The sequence below is a fragment of the Staurois parvus genome, unplaced genomic scaffold, assembly GCF_062004578.1.
Source record: "Staurois parvus isolate SC_StPar_1 unplaced genomic scaffold, SC_StPar_1.0 ptg000566l, whole genome shotgun sequence".
In the NCBI taxonomy this organism is placed as follows: domain Eukaryota; kingdom Metazoa; phylum Chordata; class Amphibia; order Anura; family Ranidae; genus Staurois; species Staurois parvus.
The window spans coordinates 1,874,616-1,896,449 of record NW_028318362.1 but is presented as its reverse complement, the minus strand read 5'-3'; the positions used below and the strand labels follow the sequence as shown (position 1 = coordinate 1,896,449).

The window sequence follows — 21,834 nt, the reverse complement described above, 5'->3', positions numbered from 1 at the left end:
AACCTAAGAAGATGGTTGAATATGCAGGCATGATCTGACCACCAAGAGACTTGCCTCTGGACCAGCTGTCAACTAAAGCTGTGGCGAGAGAACATCACCAGCACACCATGGATTTCCAGAATGGGTCCAAAGCTTTATTCAGCAATCACTTTGTTACAGTAGAAGCAATGATTTGGAGCTTTCCAAGACCCCTTCATGCTTATTTCTACATTTGCAACCAAATTGGATAACGTTTACTTTATATTTGATACACGTCCCCATTCACATAGCATACCTTGTATGTATTAAAAAATTACAAAATGCAGTTTACACTTTTTAGATGTTATTTTCTAACTCCTACCTAATTCTCCTAACACATCCTACCTAATTCTCTTTGCTTAAAGCTTGTTTGGCCATAGGTCTCATGTGGGTTACATGAGTCCACTTAATTTTAGCACTCCTATGACCCAGAATCTAAAGCCAGCTTTCAGCTTAGGTCAAATAGCCACTCCCAAACAAATGTGATTTAAATTCTTCATTCTCCAATAAATTGTGATATAAATTTACATTGACATCTAAACTCACCATGCCTTTTACTAAATACCTCAGACTGTCTACTTCACAAAAAGGGCTAGTTTGTGGGCATTTTTACTGTCCTGGCATTTTAGAGCATCAAGAAATCAGAATGGCAGTCAGTACATCAGGACTGATAAATTTTCATATACATATACCATAGTTTGTAGACTCTATAACTTTTACATATACTTTTACATATACTAAATAATATATCCCTAAGGACATGTAGCAGAATACATTTTGGCCCAAAGAATGAAAGATTATTTGCAAAGTTTTATAACAGAAACTAAGAAAAACATTTTTTTCAAAATGTTCAGCCTTTTTTTTAATATAGCAAAAAATAAAAAAAAAAGAGTAGTGATTAAATATCACCAAAAGAAAACTATCTGTTTCAAAAAGTATATAAAATGAATCTGGGTACAGTGTTACATGACTAAGTAATTGATATTCAAAATGTGACAGCCCAGAAAATTGAAAAGTGGCCTGGACAGGAAGGGGGTAATACAATCTTGGTTTAATAGATGGTTAATAAGTGGTTAAAAAAAACACTTGTCAACCATTTGGGTGTCTTTATTTCTAGGTTCATTTTTTTTTTAATATGCACCTCATACTCATTCACAAGGGGGGGGGGGGCAGTATCTGGGTGCCCCCTTATATATTGTTATAGGGGGCTTCTGGATTCCAATAAACTCCCTCTCACAGACAAAACAACCAACAGTCAGGGATTGTGGGGAAGAAGCTCTTGTCCTCAACCACATGTTGAAGGCATGGGTGGGGGGCGCATGCTCACCTGCTTGTTTAGATTGAGGGTCTGGTATTGATTTTAAGGCAGGGCCTCACACATTTGTTCTTGTTTTGGCTGCGGTACCCTCTTAAAATCCATATCAGACTCAAAGGGCATTTTTTTCATTCTTTCTGCAGGATGTGCTACAGTAAAAACTACATTTACAAAGAGAAACACAAAACAGTTTATATGGGCAGCAAATGGCATTCATTGCCAAAAACAACACCCTTCCAAATGTCCCTTAAAATACATTGTCATTTGCCAGCTATTTTAAAATGTATTCCTTTGTAAATGTCAGTATTAAAAAAAAACAATACTCTTGGCTGCATGGAATTTTAAAAAAAAATGTTTACGTATTGGTACATGTTACCCAGGGCAGTGCCCATCCCCGCATCCTATTTTTTTCCACCCCCTTGGCTCAGAAAATGGGAAAATGGGAACATTTTTAACAGAATTGGCTTCCATTGATCTCAACAGGGTTTAACATCCAAAATTCTTAGAATGTTGCCAAACCCCTGCTGAACCAAGCCCAATGGTGATATCTTAAATTTGATATATCAATTCTGGCGCACACCAATGCATTGTTAAACAGGTGCAGTGAGATGCATCTCAAGATTTATTACAATGTTTCTACCAGGGTGTTTTTTTAATTCAATGGGCCTAGGTGGGGTACGGGGGACATTAGTGCTCAGTGGTAGGAGAGGGGGACATTAGTGCTAAGTGGAGGGAGAGGGGGTATTGGTGCTAAGTGGAGGGAGAGGCAAGGATTTTTGCTAAGTAGGGGGAAGAGGGGATAGATGCTAAGTGTGGGGGAGGAGGCATTGGTGCTAAGTAGGGGACAAAGGGGGCATTGTTGTTAGGTGGGGGAGATGCAGGCAATGGATGTTCTGTGTATGTGTGCAGAGTACCATATGTGAGTGCCTATGTGAGTGTAGTGTGCTGTCAGTGTATGTGCATGGTCCTGGAGTACTTGGACATATTCTCAGCTGGCCTGTCATTGTAATTTTTTTAGCAAAGTACATAAGGTTTAACCGTTTAAATGTATGCAGTTATATAAATAAAAATAACTCTTACCTTCTGAAATTCTGTATATCAATCGACTCCACCTATAAAAGAAAAGAGAACATAAAGAGAAAAGAAAAAAAATTTATAAAACCAGACAGACAATTTCTGCTCTTGTTTATATATTCCATATTTCAATAAAACCGAAAATATATCAAGAAACAGAGGAATATTGACTTGAAAATCCCATATCTTAACCACTTGCCCTCCTGAGGATTTACCCCCCTTCATGACCAGGCCATTTTTAGTGTTACAGCGCTGCGTTACTTTAGCTGACAATTGCACGGTCATGCAATGCTGCACCCAAATTAAATTTACATCCTTTTTTTCCCACAAATTGAGCTTTCTTTCGGTGGTATTTGATTGCATTATTATTTTATTGCATTAAATTATTTATTGCATTAATTAGGTGGTATTTGATTGCCTGTGCGTTTTTTTAGTTTTTGCGCTATAAGCAAAAAAAGACTGAGAATTTTGAGAAAAAAACAATATTTTGGACTTTTTGCTATTAAACATGTCCAGTAATAAAATTTAAAAAATCTAATTTCGTCATAAATTTTGGCAAAAATGTATTCTGCGACATGTCTTTGCTAAACAAAATCCCAACATGTGTAAATTAATTGGTTTACGTAAAAGTTCTAGCATTTACAAATGGCGGTATAGATAATGGGATTTTTTTTTCTACTAGTAATGGCGGCAATCAGTGACTTTAAGCAGGACTGTGGTGAACATTTTGACACTGGGGGGGGGGACTAAATTGGTGTCACCCCAGTGACACCAATACAGTGATCAGTGCTAAAAAAAAAAAGCACTGACACTGTACTAATGGCACTGGGCAGGAAGGGGTTTATGTGAGGGGCGATCAAAGGGTTAACTGTGTACTGGGAGTGTTTTACTAGGGGGCGGGTGGGGGAGGTGTTCTTCACTGTAAGCACATTGATCGGGATGGCTGTACTGTGCACACCCATCCGGAGCAGTGTGTTCGAGCCCACAAGAAGGAAGAATGCTTGTACACAAAACAATCTTCCTCCTCATCGGAGATGCTCAGTAATCACTGGGCACTGGAAGGTAATTACCGGCCGGGACCCGGTGATTGACATCCCCGGTCGCGAATGGCAGTGTGGGTAGGGTGCGTGCACCCCCTACCCGGAAATACAAAATCGTGATTCTGCACACAGATGCCACCATGTAGCAGTATATCTGCTATAGGGCGGTCCTTAAGAGGTTAAAGTACGGTACAGGACACAGGCAACTTATTTATACACCGTGGGTTAATAGGCTTGCCCCTTTTGGTCACTGGGCACCGGTAAGCTTTGAGGACATACCTCCAGGGGCACGTTGGCTATTCCGTGACCCCAGTTCTCAGTTTTGTAGCAAACAATGCAGAGTAACTAGGAGAGTTTAGGGAGGATGGACTGTGGTCTGTGTTCTGTACTGTACTCTAATACAGTGCCTTGAAAAATTATTCGTACCTCTTAGATTTTCCACATTTTGTCATGTTACCATCAAAACCGTAAATGTATTTTACTGGGATTTTATTTGACAGACCAACACAAAGTGGCACATAATTGTGAAATGAAAGGAAAATGATAAATAGTTTTCAAAATGTTTTACAAATAAATATCTATATAATATATATGTATTTGTATTCAGCCCCCTTTACTCTGATACCCCTAACTAAAATATAGTGAAACCAACTGTCTTCAGAAGTCACCTAATTAGTAAATCTGTGTCCATTAGTCCATCTGTGTGTAATTAAATCTCAGTATAAATACAGTTGTACTGTGAAGCCGAAGCCCTCAGAGGTTTGTTAGAGAACATTAGTGAACAAGCAGCATCATGAAGGCCAAGGAACACATCAGACAGGTCAGGGATAAAGTTGTGGAGAAGTATAAAGCAGGGTTAGGTTTTAAAAAATATCCCAAGCTTTGGACATGTCACGGAGCACTGTTCAATCCATCATCTGAAAATGGAAAAAGTATGACACAACTGCAAATCTATAGTTAAAAGAGAGTGCAGCGCTATAGTGAATAATATGAGTGACGTAAAAAAATGTTAAAACAATAAAAGACTTGCATGAGCAAATAATTAGTGCTTAATTATTGCTTAAATAGCAAAATAATAAAAACAAAAAATCTCATATAAATAGTGTCCAAAAATTTATAAATAAGTGTCACATCAGGTGATGAGAGAATCTGGGACAATTTCTTTCTCCTAATGCACTCACCAGAAACAAGTAATAAATGTGCATTCAAAATTGAAAAACTCCTCCAGCAGGTTAACCTTATCCACTGCCAGGTACAGGTAAAAGGTTTGCACAGCTTCAATTCAGAAAAGACAGTTGATTCCCCCAAAAGATGGCTCGATTTTCAGAAGCAAAATGGCCCAACCTTCAAGGAGATAGCTCACAAAAAGAGCCAACAGGAAACCGCTTATGGTGTATAAAATGTGTGTAATTGAATCTCAGTATAAATGCTGCTGTACTGTGAAGCCCTCAGAGGTTTGTTAGAGAACATTAGTGAACAAGAAACATCATGAAGGCCAAGGAACACATCAGACAGGTCAGGGATAAAGTTGTGGATAAGTATAAAGCAGGGTTAGGTTATAAAAAATATCCCAAGCTTTGAACATTTCATAGAGCACTGTTCAATCCATCATCTGAAAATGGAAAAAGTATGACACAACTGCAAATCTATAGTTAAAAGAGAGTGCAGCGCTATAGTGAATAATATGAGTGACGTAAAAAAATGTTAAAACAATAAAAGACTTGCATGAGCAAATAATTAGTGCTTAATTATTGCTTAAATAGCAAAATAATAAAAACAAAAAATCTCATATAAATAGTGTCCAAAAATTTATAAATAAGCGTCACATCAGGTGATGAGAGAATCTGGGACAATTTCTTTCTCCTAATGCACTCACCAGAAACAAGTAATAAATGTGCATTCAAAATTGAAAAACTCCTCCAGCAGGTTAACCTTATCCACTGCCAGGTACAGGTAAAAGGTTTGCACAGCTTCAATTCAGAAAAGACAGTTGATTCCCCCAAAAGATGGCTCGATTTTCAGAAGCAAAATGGTCCAACCTTCAAGGAGATAGCTCACAAAAAGAGCCAACAGGAAACCGCTTATGGTGTATAAAATGTGTGTAATTGAATCTCAGTATAAATACAGCTGTACTGTGAAGCCCTCAGAGGTTTGTTAGAGAACATTAGTGAACAAGCAACATCATGAAGGCCAAGGAACACATCAGACAGGTCAGGGATAAAGTTGTGGATAAGTATAAAGCAGGGTTAGGTTATAAAAAATATCCCAAGCTTTGAACATTTCATAGAGCACTGTTCAATCCATCATCTGAAAATGGAAAGAGTATGGCACAACTGCAAACCTACAAAGATATGGCTGGGCAAGGAGAACATTAATCAGAGAACCAGCCAAGAAGCCCTCTGGAAGAGCTGCAGAGATCCACAGCCCAGATGGGAGAATCTCTCGACAGGACAACTATTAGTTGTGCACGTCACAAATCTTGCCTTTATGGAAAAGTGGCAAGAAGAAAGCTATTGTTGAAAGAAAGCCATAAGAAGTCCCGTTTGCAGTTTGCGAGAAGCATGTGGGGGACACATCAAACATGTGGAAGAACGTAACATGGTTGTAAGATGACAAAATGTGGAAAATTTCAAGGGGTATGAAGACCTTTTTCATGACACTGTATATGGAATTTTAAGGTAAGTCAAAAATCCCCTGATCTTATTTGTACTGTACAGGACAAAGGAGATCAAGACCTGTATAGCACATTGCAGCTAACCCAACACATTGTACTAAGTGTCAAGCTGAGCACCCCAAGCAGGATCAAGAGCTTGAAGCAACATTAAAAGGCCTCCCCCACAGTGTGTGGTCCAGATATGGCTTTCAAGGTTTCACCGATATTGCACCAGTCTAGATGTCTTGCCTCTGCAATGGCATTACAAGATGGTGAGGTTGATTTAACCTCCTTGGCGGTATGATTCCTTCTGATTTTTTGTGCTGAAAGCGGTACCATTTTTTCGCATGGAAATAGTTTTTTATTGTAGGCTGTAATTTTTAGGAAAATTTCCCCACAAATCATTATCACTCAATTCTGTAAGTGGTTCTGATTTACTATCGCTGTTCTCTAGCCGGTCTAAAACCGCTTTTGACGTAAAGGGACGCTTTTTGGACGCCATGGACTTTTCTAAGTTTCCAGGCAGAAAGAACAGACAAAATGCAGGCAGGGCACAGGGCAAAGCACTAGGGACAATATGTATGTGAAATGGGATGAAACAGCAATGTTTTACTATTTAAAATTGAAAAAAAAAAAAAATGAAATTTTTTAAATTTTTTAAATTTCCCGCCGCCGCCGGCGGCGCCCGTGCGTCCCGACGTCACGGGGACCGGAACACAGAAGCCGGATGCCGGCATCGGCCGGAGGAGATGGCCGGGGATGCTGCAGGGGACACATCGTGGGAACGAAGGACAAGGGGTTACCGCTTGTGGTATAGAAATTCTACCCCGAGCTACACTCGGGAAAACCGCCAGGGAGGTTAAGAATCGGAGGATAAAATAATAAAAGAAGAAATAATAAACTAGTTAGTTTCTTCGAGAGGGAGAAGAGGTCCATTACATCCAGACACTAGCAAAAAGCTGAGGAGTAGGGTAGAGTTGTAGGCAGGGGCTGACTGACCATTTGGAAACTCGGGCACTGCCCAAGGGCCCGGGGTCAGTACAGGGCCCCATGAGATGCCCCTGGTACCTTTTTCATAGGCTTTTTTGAGTTTGGGCAAGGACACAGTGGCCCCATGATCCCCTATTGCCCAGGGGCCCCATGAGTTGTCAGTCCGTCCCTGGTTGTAGGGGAGGTGCCCTGGGGGGGGGTTTCCTTCAAAGCTTGCCAATGTCCAGTCAGCTGAAGTTACAAGCCTATATAATGTATGGTGTATGAATAAGTTGCGTGCATCGTGTATTGTATGATTAACCCCTTCACGCCTAAGGGTAAAACAAATCTAAAGGCCTAAGCACAATTCTGCATCGTTGACATGTGATAGTAAAACCGTACATATCATCACAACTACTTTGCACATCCAGGTGGATTATACCTTGATTTTTTCAGGACAAATTGGGCTTTCATTTGGTGGTAAATGGTAATGGATATCTCCTGATTTTTTTTTTATTATCAAAGGAAAACTGGCCCAAAATAGTAAAAAAAATCCTTTTTTTTATTTAGCTATGTGTTTCTTGTTATGACCATAACCTACCACCAAAGAGCAACCCAAAATAAATTCTCCAGCTCTTGACGATCGCAGCGATACCATATATGTGTATGTTATTTGTTGTTTGTACCCGTAGTACAGCCCAGAAACCATAGTGCGCATTTTGTTTTTGTCTTTTTTTTTTTTTTTTTTACCTAAAACACACTAACACTAACTGACACTGACATTAACACTAACTGAGACAGACACCAATTTTTTTTAAATCTTGACCTTTGACCCTGACCTTTGACCTTGACCCTGACCTAAACACTAACCCTGGCACTGAACTAGATCAAACCTTGATCTAGGTATTTTTTTTATTTTTTCTTTTATTTTTTTAATATTTATTTATTTATTTATCTTCTTTTTTTTTTTACAAACTTTTTTTTTTCTTCTCTCTGACAGGAGTTCGAGAGATACAATGTATCTCTCTTCTCCATTCATAGAGAGAGAGAAAGAAAAAAACAAGGGGGCCGGTCTGCACAGTGACTGATCACTGTGATAGCCAATCAGAGGCTTTCACAGCGATCATGTGACCCGGGACCGGGAGTCCCGGGTCCCGATCGTTAGCACGGGACCCGGTGCTCTCAGTGACACCGCGGTCTCGGTGCTGGGAGCGCGCTGAGGGGCGCGCTCCCAACACACAGACAGGTATGCAAATATGCGGCCCCACGGAAAAAAGCCCAGGTCCGTGAGGCCGCATATTTGTGTTACATCGGCGTCAAGGGGTTAAGATCTATTTTGCAGAAAGATTTTCTAATTCACAAAAAATGTGACAGCTTTGGTATATACTGTAATGGTAAATTCAATTAATGGATGCAAGCTGAAGCATTAGAGTAGTCTAACCAGAATTTACAGAAGTGGCAAACCATGTAGGGAATCCAGGAAGTAGTGGAAAGCAGACAAGCAGCAGACAGGCAGCACTCACAACATAGTAGGTTTTTTTTTTTAACTTTCAATTGGACTCAATTTCAATTCAAATAACCATAACCAAATGAATAAAATTAATCATTTGTTTACATGTGTCCTCCTTTAAAGTGGTTCTACAGCTTTAAAGTTTTTTACCTTAATGCATTCTCTGAGCTAAGAGAAAAAACCTTCTGTGTCCAGGATTGCCACTAAGCCACTTCCCTTATACTTACCTGAGCCCGATCTCAATCCAGCAATGTACACAAGAGCAGCAGCTATCTCAGCTCTCTCTTTCCTTACAGGGTAGATTGATAGCAGTGGGGGCCATTGGCTCCTGCTGTTGTCAATCAAATCATATGATGAGGGAGTGGGGGGCAGAGCAAAGTCTTGCTGAGTGTGTTTATAACATACCCACACAAAAAATCCCCTTAGCAAGCGGTTTGCTATGGGGGTACTTGGTAGGGGGAAGGAGCCAGGAATGCCAGCAGGGGACCCCAGAAGAGGAGGATTGGGGCTGCTCTTTGCAAAACCATTACACACAGCACATAAGCATACCAGGTTTGTAATAATAAAATAAAGGTTTACAATCACTTTAAGTATACATTTTGGTTTGGGTCTCTATTTGTGTTCCTAGCAGCTTCTACCTATAAAACTATTTGTATTTTAGCTAGTGTAACCATTTAGTGATTAATTGCAGTACTTGTAAGGTCATAGCCACGTAATATCTAATCCACTATTATTTGAAGTGTACGTCTATTTAACAATGGTATTTTTGCATTCTTCTAGATTACCACGTTCAGTAATTTATCAAATATAGTGTACAATAGAACAACCTAGCTGCTGGGACAAGAGGCACAAAGGAACAAGAGCTTTCTAATAGTTTTCTGAGTCATGAACTACACCTTTTCATCGTCAATCACTTTTAAAGCTTGCCAGAACTCTCGTGATGACCAATATATTTACTTTTAAAGATAACTGTAGACATTGTAAGCTAAAATGCAACACTGGGAACAAGTCTAATGGATAATGAATACATGGACAATATAATATTATTTAAAGTGCTACTAAACAGAGAAGTGTTAATTGCCATAATTAATTCACATAAATCATATACAGTATGTCATGCTACTGTATTTGGCTTTTTTTAAAAAATCCTTTAAGTACCTTATTCCTGCAGTGTTGTTGTGAGGTCACATGATATTTCCCTGTTCTGTGGCATCAGCGGGGGAAGATCCTTAGGAGGAGCTTCTATTGCTACAGTATGAGTCAATATGCACAGTCCTGGTTGGTGCTGTGCCAGTCACATGGTTACAAGATAAACACATTCAGAAGATCATTTCAAATGAAGAGCTGATTGGAGGGAATTACCCCTCCCCCCCCCCCCACATACACACACACACACACAGCTCACAGGAACAGAACTGAGGCTGTCAATCTGCTGGAGGTTCCTCCCCTGTCACTATTTTCCTCTTGGTGTCAGGAAAACATGTCAGAAAGGACTCAGGTAGATAGCAGAGAGACAAAGCAGCACACAGAAATGATGCTTCATCTTGTGATAATCAAGAGGAAAAACTGACCCATGTAATTCCTGATCCTGAAGTGTTAGATAAGAACAGAAAGGAATGTCACATATGGAACATCCGTACCCATGATTTCCTCCATATTGTGAGAGAATACAAAAGGACCCATGTAATCCCTATGGGTGGCTGGACGTAAACAGATGTGCATCTGACTCTATCTGCCAACAACGTATTTGTAAAATGTATTGCGACCTAGCCTGAATGAATATTATTATTATACAGTATTTATATAGCGCCAAAAGGTTTGCTCAGCACTGTACATTATAGTGGGGGACAGTACATGAGACAATACAGTAACAAAACAATACACGAGGGGTTCGAGGGCCCTGCTCTTTCGAACTTACAATCTAGGAGAATGAATGAACCCTGGATGTAAATGGACACACATCCTTTTACACCTGGCCACCCACTGCATGCACTGCAGTTGCTCTATGATTTGTGCAATTACTGGTTAAAAACTGACTGATGGAACTTCCATTTCAAAAGGACCTTAAAGTGGAACTTCACTCTCTCTATCAACATGGACTATTTTTAATCCGTATGCTGCTAGCATTAGTAAATAGATAGAAGAGTATACCATATTTACTTGTTTTAAAACTTTATTTTTTATTTCTTCAATTACTTCCTGGTTTCAATGCCTAGACCGGGTGTCGGCAACCCGCGGCTCCAGAGCCGCATGCGGCTCTTTTTCACCTTGGCTGCGGTTCCGGAGCACACTGCCCACCAGGTGACAGGCAATAGGGCAGCAATGGGCAAACTACGGCCCGGCGGACCTTTTAATCCGGCCCGCGGAGCTAGGCTCCCGCTAGGCTCCTCTCACAGTCCGCCCTGAAGACCGGTGTAGCATGAAAATCTGTCTCCTATGAGGATCTGTCCCCCTCGACGTATCTGCGCATGTGCCGGAGATCGCCGATCGGCTGCTAATGCCTGAAACTGGCACATGCGCAGATACGTCGAGGGGGACAGTTCCTCATAGGAGACAGATTTTCATGCTACACCGGAACGGCGCGGGAACACGACGAGAGGAACGCGCGGAGCAAAGGTAAGTGAATTGACACGGGGGACTTGGGGACTTAATATGGGGGATGAATTAATATGGGGGATGAATTACTATAGGGGGGATGAATTACTATAGGGGGGATGAATTACTATATGGGGGATGAATTACTATGGGGGATGAATTACTATATGGGGGATGAATTACTATGGGGGATGAATTACTATATGGGGGATGAATTACTATATGGGGGATGAATTACTATGGGGGATGAATTACTATATGGGGGATGAATTACTATGGGGGATGAATTACTATGGGGGATGAATTACTATATGGGGGATTAATTACTATGGGGGATGAATTACTATGGGGGATGAATTACTATGGGGGATGAATTACTATATGGGGGATTAATTACTATGGGGGATGAATTACTATATGGGGGATGAATTACTATGGGGGATGAATTACTATATGGGGGATGAATTACTATATGGGGGATTAATTACTATGGGGGATGAATTACTATATGGGGGATGAATTACTATATGGGGGATGAATTACTATGGGGGATGAATTACTATATGGGGGATGAATTACTATGGGGGATGAATTACTATATGGGGGATGAATTACTATATGGGGGATGTATTTTCAGTTTTAAAAATGTGGCTCTCAAAATAAATTTCAGTCGTGGTTTTGGCGAGATTTGGCTCAGTTGAAAAAAAAGGTTGCCCACCACTGACCTAAGGCTATGATTGTGATTATGACGATACACTGTGGCCCTGATTAACCCTTTGCTTACTGGGCCCTTAAACCCCCTTCATGACCAGAGCGCTTTTTGCAATATATGCAGTGTCGGATTTGTTTTAAATGTTGCAATGGTTTTGCGGCTCCCAGTCTTTTTTTCCCTCTCGGAAAAAGGTCCAAGTGGCTCTTTATGTCTTAAAGGTTGCAGACCCCTGGCCTAGACAAATGGGGGTTTATTTACTAAAGCTGGAGAGTCCAAAATCAGACTCCCTTCTGCATAGAAACCAATCAGCTTCCAGGTTTCATTGCCAAAGCTTCATTGAACAAGCTGAGGTTAGAAGCTGATTGGTTTCTATGCAGAAGGGAGTCTGATTTTGGACTCTCCAGCTTTAGTAAATAAACCCCATGATGTCACACATCCCAGGAGCCTTCAGGAGGGGAGGGAGGGTTCTCAGCTCAGCCAATGCCTAAGCTAAGGGCAGATGGATTCCAGGAAGTAAATGCTACATGAATCATCTGCCCTTACTGAAGATGGCCACTTCCAGAAATACCAGGGGGTGTTTTTCAAAAGTAATTCTCGGCACAATAAAGCATGAAGGCATGGATGATTGGGGGAGTTTGGTCGGAATATTCACAATTAATTAAATAGCATTTTGGTTTGTGGTGCTCAGATGCAGTGCAGATCCACTTAAGCAGGAATTTGTCTGTATAGTCTTCCTGACATAGCATAGCTTTTCACAGAAAGCCTCGTATACATGCAGATCTCCAATCAATCAAACCCAAACAATCTGAAAATAGTCCATGCTACTTTTTAGCTTCAGACTGTTGCTGTATTTCTCTAAGCATGGTGTACTGTAGGGGAGTGAACAAGTACATGACTTTCACATATGTGAATTGCATAAATTAGCAATTTCACCCGGAAAGACACCACAATCTTTATTGTATTTCATTATGCACATTTTTGTTATTGGAAATCTGGATCTCAGCATAAATTTGGCAAATGTTACAGCTTCCAGGTCCGATTCGCTGTTTGGTATTGGCTGCCTGAGGAGGGAGAATCAATTATTATTACCTTCATTTGCCCATTGATCTCTAAGGAGAATGCACCATATTCCATCTTGCTACATATGTTGTAGACATTTTTTTTGTAGCTGCTGTGATCTGCCTATAGGCAGAAAACCAGTCAACAGTCATCCAAATAATTACTTGTTGCTGTACATATCATGGCTTCTGTCTGCCGACAGAAAGATGGCTGTTACATGAATACTAGTATCTCAGCATTTCATGGGCATGTTTTTTTAACCTGCTGCAGATCATATATTTGCATATCATACATTTGATATATGCACAGCATCATCTAGTGGTCCCAGTAGCTATTCACATCTCTAGGGCACAAGGGATACTACATTTTCTCTGTTTCTGTATTACTGACCTGCCTGAAGTGATGCGCATAGAGCCACCAAGAGAAACCCATTTTCTCTGTTTCTGTATTACTCAGAGCTACCCGCAGTGATGTGCAAAGGAGAATTTTTTTTTTAATTCAATAAAAGAATACTAAAAGAACAAGACCAATCAGCACAATCAAAACTTTTCTCACTAAAATTGTACAAAATTGCAAGCTGAACACTTAAGGAAGATTTCACAATACCATAATGACAATATTATAATAAATGAAGTGAAATGAAAAGATTTTTAAAACAAATGTCCATAAATATAAACCAAAAGCTGGTGAATAAAAATAAATAGTGACATATATCACGCCATGTTGTCATCCCACGCATATATATTACGCTACCACTACCATAGTACTATGGAGACAAGGAGAGTCATAACAACTTGCTGCTGTAATAACTAAAAATGGGAAAAACTCATAATGTATAAAAAACTCACAAAGTATGTAAGTTTAAAATACTAATCACCTGGTTTACAATTCAACCAGAAATAACTACAAATGTCCCCATAGGTAGGAAATATCACATCCCCAACACCACAGACACCAATGATAATAGCTCACTTAAATAATGAAATTATATATATATATATATATATATAAAACATAAACTATCAAAAATTATCAGAAAGACTGTCAAAAAAAACAGTGGCTATCTTTTCTAATATAATAAAATATACACAAATTTATTATCAATCAGAAATAAAACAATTCAGGCCAAATGATTCTTATTCCTCTTAATACCCCAGATATTTAAACCTATGGGGGATGTGTATATGTCATGATTTTTATTCACCAAAAAAAATCTTTTGCGCTGCCCTTCATTTATGCTGATATTACAGTAACATTGCCTTGCAGTCCCCAAAATAGAATGTATTTTTACTTGAAAAGTAATTATGTAAAACTGTAGTATGATTTTAATAATGACAAAGTTAGATATAAACGCTGCTATTCAGAGCTACTTGTTAAAACTTACAATGCTCATTTTTATTTGCCCTACCTGCAATTCGATCAGACTTCAATCACCTGCATTTTATATTCTCTTCCTGAGCAGAGCTTTGGAAACATTGTGCTTTGGCTGATTACATGGGACATTAGGCAACATGTAAAAAGCATATTATTTATTTATTTTTTCTTATAAATATTTATTGATTCTCCAAATCATATACAAAAACATTTCAACATTTCTATTGAACTCGTTGTCTAGAAAGAACATTATTTTCTCCTCATAATTTATTTATAAATAACCTCCATTTTCTTTTTTTTTTTACCATCCCCCTCACTCGAGAACCTCCCCCCCTATCCTCATTAGCCCCTCCCTCCTCCCCCCTCCCCCCTCCCCCCCATACTCCACCTTTTCTCTTCTCGGATTAAATCCATATTATTCTGTTGTTCCTAAACCCGTTTCTAAATCTCTTCCTGTAATATTAACTCATCAAATATTTTTCCTTTTCTCTGTATTCTTCCCAGCCTTTCCATTTGTTATTATACAACTCCAACTTGTCCTCATGCATATAGAACAATTTTTCTGTCTCTGAGATCTGGTTTACTCTACCCCTCCAATCCTCCTCAGATGGCACCTCTCTTTTCTTCCAAAACCTGGGAATCAGACTCTTTGCTGCGGTCAAATAATACCATATCCCCGAACTCTCATATGCTTTCACTGAGAGTTCTGAGATATTGAGGAGACATAATTCTGGATCTAATCCTATTTTGATTTTAGTGATTTTCCCTATCAAATAAACTATCCTCCGCCAGAACACCTGTATTTCTGGACACTCCCACCACATATGATACCACGTGCCCACCTCTCCACAACCTCTCCAACACGTCCGTGAAATTTCCATATTCATGTTATGTTCCACATTAGGGGTAATGTGCCATCTAATCAAACACTTATAATTTATTTCTACTTCCCGCATACTAATATTATCGTGAATTAGTGTAAGCATTTTCCTCTGTTCCTCCTCCTCTATCTTTCTTCCCATATCTCTTTCCCATTTCTCTATGTGAATTAATTTTGTGTCTGTGTCAAGATCCATTAATATTTTATGTATTTTTGCCATTCCGTGTCTACCATTTCCCCGTGACTCAAATATTCTCTCAAATGGATTCCAGTCTTTTCTAGTTCTTATGGGCTTCGGAAGGCTCTCGAAAAAATGCTTCAATTGGTAATATCTTAGTCTATCCATCTTATTAAAGACTTCTCCCTTTCTTTCCTCCAAATCTTTGTATGACCCAATTTCCTCTCCTACCATTATATCTCTCAGTTGCGCCTCCTGTTTTATAATCCATTTCCCTGCTATGTTATCCTTACCCGGGGTGAAGAATTTTGCATTCTTAAGTGGTATTAATTGTGAATTATAAACCCACCCCTTTTGTCTATGTAATAAATCCCATTCTTTTAAAACATTAAGAGTGTATATGCTGGTGCTCTCCTCTAATTCCCTATATTATGCGGGTAACCAAATACTTTTACTTAAACTTATTCCACTCAGTGCTTTCTCGATTTCAACCCAACTTTTCTCCGGATTATGAATTCAGTCGAATATTCTCGCAATTAACCCCGCTTTATAATATCTCCTGCAGTCTGGTACCCCCAGTCCTCCTCTTTCTTTACTTCTAGTCAACAATTCATAACTTATTCTAGGCTTTTTATTCCTCCATATGCATTTTATTATCATTTTCCTAAGTTCTTTAAAGTATGCCTCTGGGAGTTTAATTGGGATCATTTGGAATTTGTATAATACTTTGGGGACAATTACCATCTTTATCAAGTTTATGCGACCAATCCACGATGGGTTTCCATTTCCCACTTTCCTCAATTTCTCCTTAATCTCATTTAATAATGTTATATAATTGGCTTTATATATGATCTTATTTGAGGCTGATAGTTTTATTCCTAGATATTTCAATTCTTTATCTCTCCAGAGGAACGGAAATTCCTCTTGTAATTTTTCCTTTTCGCTATTTTTAAGGTTTATATTTAAGATTTCTGTCTTTGTCGGGTTAATTTTCAGGTTCAACAGTTCTCCATACTCCCTCAGTGCTTTCATTAAGTTTGGAAGTGATGTTCTAGGGTTTCCTACATAAAACATCAAATCATCCGCATAAGCCACTACCTTATGTTCTCTATCTCCTATCTTTATTCCTTTTATTTCTATGTTCTTCCTAATCGTGGACAATAAGGGTTCCAATGATAGCACATACAACAATGGCAACAATGGACATCCCTGTCTTGTACCATTTGACATTTTAAAATACTCCGATCTTCCTCCATTTACCATTATGGTAGCGGTAGGGCTTCTGTATAACTCTCCAATCCACCCTCTCATTCTATTTCCAATTCCTAACACTTCCAGGGTATCCATCATAAAGCCCCAACTCAACCTGTCGAATGCCTTCTCAGCATCTATTGACATTAGTATCATTGGGGTTTTCCCTTTTTTACCCTCCTGTATAAGCAGCAGTGATCTCAGAGCGTTATCTCTACCCTCTCTTCCTAAGACAAATCCCACCTGATCTCTATGTATCCATTCTGGCATCAACTTTTTTCAGTCTGTTTGCCAAAACCTTTGCAAATATTTTGATGTCTACATTTAGCAGCACTGCTAAATGTAGACATCAAAAGCATATTATTTTAGTGACAAATTAATTTTAAAGTATATCAGCTATATCAGCTTATGTATTGCACAGCTCAGTGGTGTGCATTAACTCAAAGCTAACTCAAAGTTCCCAATGTCCTGAATGTGTTATTCTTATTGGTTTTGTGAGAAACTGTACATCTCTGATCTTAATGCTGCATTTTTAAATAAGTGCATAACAGTGTGATCTGACCAGAATTTCCAGTGACACAAGGGCTCTAAATCAAACATTTTATATTAAAATTTACTAGCACTTTTATAGGTTAAATATGCAATGGTTTTGAAAATCATTCTTAACATCTTATTTCACATTACAGTAAAGGATTTAATAGTTCAGTGAAATATAAAAAATAAGGCACAGATGAGATATATCCCTTCCAAGTGACTTAATGAAATTGGCTCTTGTAAACATTTCAATTTTTAAGAGCTAAATGACTGAATAACCTTACATTGTACAAAGATAAATACAATTCTTTAGGTGAATAATAGGACAGTTTTAGTTTGTAGTACAAAAAACATCTACAGGAGCCTACTAAACTGAATTCCATAGAAGAACATATACACAGTATTTATTTTATACAGCAGAAATTGCTTACAGAGCATACATAGCAGAATATATTCTTCTATTTCCCTGGAAGAGAATCCTATTTTAGAGCTGCTATAAAACAACAATAAGACTACCATGCCATTCAGTTAATTGGCTTAAACTATAACTAAAGTGATTTTTTTAAAATTTTGAATACGGGGGTCAATTCACTAAGAGTTAAATAATGACTGAATAAATGCGGTAAAATAACGGTAAATGTGCAATTCACTAAGAATTTTGCAGTAAATAACTCATGTTGTAAAAGATTGTTATTGTGGTAATTACCGCATATTTCCAGGTGGTAATTTATCGCACAATAGCTGGTTGTTAAGGAAGTCGGCCACCCAGCCCTTAACAACAGTTGACTCATCAGCTGTCAGTGGGTTTCCCGAAGACAGGTGAATGTAAAAAACAAGAATTACTGGCAATTATAAATTACCAAAAAAATGGCATGGGGACCGCCCCCCCATCCATAACAAACCTTTCGGGTCTGGTATGGATTTTGAAAAAATGGTATGGATTTTGAAAAAATGGCATGGGGGTCCCCTCCAAAATCCATACCAGATCCTTATTTGGGTGGCCCCATCTAAACAGGCCGGTGGAGCTGTCAGATGGCGGGAGGCAGCATAGAGAGCAGAACTTTTTTTTTTCGGGTTGGAGGTGGTAGGCATCGTGATTGATGATGGATCTACTCCGGGGAGGACAGTTTTTTAATATTTTTTTTTGTTTTTTAATAACGGATTTGTCAGAGACTGCCTACTGTGGTTTTTTTTACACTACTCTTTTTATTTGAAATCAGAGTAAGGTAAATCCCCTCTGAGATAGAGGTCTCCAGAGAAGGTATTCCTATTAGAATATTCCCCTTTGATTCCTGTTCTGGTGACAACCCAAAATTTAGATTTTTTTTAACTTCAGCCTTGGTGACAGTGTAACACTCTCTTAACAAATGCTGAGACAAAAATAAAAACCCTTTGCTTAGGGCTATCATATCTTTTGTAAAAAGTGGGTGAACTATATATTAACACAAAAATATTATGCTGATTTTATTAGACTTGAAGTCATGTTATTTAGGCATTCCACATCAGAGGCAGAGAGGATGGAGGAAGGTGTTTTGTATTCAAGTGAAGACAGCATCCAAAAGCACATTTGGCATTACACTCTCTTTACTCTCAAAGCTTTTGAAACATCTTGAGAGCGCATGATTGATGCATGAGAAACCATTGTTTGCCAAATGTATTTTTACGTTTTTTAGCCTTTTTCTTATCACTTAATATAGAGAGTGTAATGGTGAGTGCTCCTATAATGCACAATATCTTCAAACTTATTAAAGTGTCCATGTTCAAAAACGTGCTCCATTTCCAATAATCAGTGCCATAGTGTTTCCGAAAGAAATGTACAGGCCAATCATAGTCTTAGTTACCTCACTGTCAATTTTGTCTTTAGGGTGTTGGAATGTGGAAATTAGTATGCTTGCTTTTGGTTCAATCTAATTTTATTAAAAGAAACCTGCTTATTACAAATACAAGCTATTGTCAAGTCAATAAAAAGAATGCACTGACATTAATGATATTACAGTGACTCATTAGGATATAAGAATATAAGGTATTGTACATCAAAAAGTTGAGAACATGAAAGAATAATAATAGTATTAGTGACCCACTCTAGTATTAGAGTGGGTATAATGGCAGCATAGTAACTACGATGAAAAAAAGTAAGGTGGGCAAGGAAAAAAAGAGACAAAAAGTAAGAAATGAAGAGAAAGAGAGTAGGAAATGGGTGAAAAGAAGAAAGAAAGGGGGGGGGGTGAAGAGTCCAGGACTGGGTATAAAGTAATCCTTTACCACTCCTACCATGGACTAATGTCGACAAAGTAATGCTAACTGGATATTATATCTTGTAACTGATCCATTCTATCGTATTCTGCAGCAACCATGCATTTTAGTTGCATGACAATGTCTAAATCTACACCCATACCACAAGAAATAGTATTTCGGGTGATATCTAGGAATAAATTGCTCTTGCTGCAGTAAGGAAGTCGCATAAAACATCTTAATTAATGGATTTAATTGTACCTGGGATAATGGAGAGTAAAGAAATAGAAGGGGTATTTCGTATTTCAAAGTCTAACTATATTGTAATATTCAAAGATACTGCTCCTGAAATGTTTGTAAGGGAGCATCCCTTCCGCGTATGAGTCATATTACCACATGCAGCATGACATCTCCAACAACCATGTGGAATGTAAGGGTGAAAAATGGAGGACATCAGAGCATCTAAACTGATGGGTAAGGACTTTAAAGTTCTTTGCCTGTGCCTTGATAACAGTGGATCGTTTATATGAAATCATTTTCTGAGTCTCCTCAGTCTATTGTAGTCCCCATCTCATTTTCCCACATCTTAGTATATTTACAGTGGATATAAAAAGTCTACACACCCGTTAAAATATCAGCTTTCTGTGATGTAAAAAACTTAGACAAAGATAAATTATTTCCGAACCTTTTCCACCTTTAATGTAACCTATAAAATGTACAACTCAGTTGAACAACAAACTGAAATCTTTTAGGTGGAGAGAAGTAAAAATAAAAAACTAAAATATTATGGTTGCATAAGTATGCACACCCTTAAACTAATACTTTGTTGAAGCACCTTTCAATTTTATTACAGCACTCAGTCTTTTTGGGTATGAGTCTATCAGCATAGCAGATCTTGACTTGGAAATATTTGCCCACTCTTTGCAAAAACACTCTAAATCTGTCAGATTGTGAGGGCATCTCAGCCTCTTCAGATTCCGCAGCCATCTCCAGATCAATCCACATTTTTTCAATCAGATTTAGGTCTGGGCTCTGGCTGGGCCATTCCAAAACTTTAATCTTCTTCTGGTGAAGCCATTGCTTTGTTGATTTGGATGTACAGTGGGGATCGAACGTTTGGGCACCCCAGCTAAAAATTTGGATTAATGTGCATAAAGAAGCCAAGGAAAGATGGAAAAATCTCCAAAAGGCATCAAATTACAGATTAGACATTCTTCTAATATGTCAACAAAAGTTAGATTTTATTTCCATCATTTACACTTTCAAAATAACAGAAAACAAAAAAATGGCGTCTGCAAAAGTTTGGGCACCCTGCAGAGTTAATATCTTGTACTGCCCCCTTTGGCAAGTATCACAGCTTGTAAACGCTTTTTGCAGCCAGCCAAGAGTCTTTCAATTCTTGTTTGAGGTATCTTTGCCCATTCTTCCTTACAAAAGTCTTCCAGTTCTTTGAGATTTCTGGGCTGTCTGTCATGCACTGCTCTTTTAAGGTCTATCCATAGATTTTCAATTATGTTGAGGTCAGGAGATTGTGAAGGCCATGGCAAAACCTTCAGTTTACGCCTCTTGATGTAATCCCCCGTGGATTTTGAGGTGTGTTTAGGATCATTATCCATTTGTAGAAGCCATCCTCTCTTTAACTTCAGCTATTTCACAGATGGCATCAAGTTACCATCCAAAATTTGCTGAAATTTTATTGAATCCATTTTTCCTTCTATTCTTGAGATGTTCCCTGTGCCACTGGCTGCAACAAAACCCCAAAGAATGATTGATCCAACCCCATGCTTAACAGTTGGACAGAGGTTCTTTTAATTAAATTCTGTGCCCCTTCTTCTCCAAATGTACCTTTGCTCATTCCGGCCAATAAGTTTAATTTTAACCTCATCGGTCCACAGACCTTGTTTCCAAAATGCATCAGGCTTGTCTCTATGTTCATTTGCAAAGTTCAAACGATGATTTTTGTGGTGAGGACATAGAAGAGGTTTTCTTCTGATGACTCTTCCATAAAGACCATATTTGTACAAGTATCTCTTTATAGTGGAATTGTGTACCACAACTCCAGTGTCTGCCAGATCTTTCTAGAGGGATCGTGCAGTCAAACGTGGGTTTTGAATTGTTTTTCTCACAATCCTGCGAGCTGTTCTGTCTGATATTTTTCTTGGTCTTCCAGATCTTGCTTTAACTTCCACTGTTCCTGATGACTGCCATTTCTTAATTACATTCCGAACAGAGGATATTGAGATCTGAAAACGCTTTTCTATCTTCTTATAGCCTTCTCCAGCTTTGTGAGCGTCAACTATTTTCAGTTTCAGTTTTCTAGACAACTGCTTAGAAGAACCCATGGTGCTGATTGTTGGGGCAAGGTCAGATGAGGCTGGGCATTTAAAACCTTTGAGATTGACATCACCTGGTCTTCCCAGACGATGATTGAGAACAATCC

General features: G+C 38.7%; 1 protein-coding gene across 1 annotated transcript in view; it reads right to left on the bottom strand.

The window, feature by feature from the left end:
• Positions 1–21,834, bottom strand: part of BMPR1B (bone morphogenetic protein receptor type 1B) — a 658,563-nt gene that overhangs the window by 554,874 nt on the left and 81,855 nt on the right. Inside the window, exon 2 of the mRNA XM_089691636.1 lies at positions 2,414–2,445. The gene's annotated coding sequence lies outside the window, so the exon portion shown is untranslated. The remainder of the gene's footprint in view (positions 1–2,413; positions 2,446–21,834) is intronic.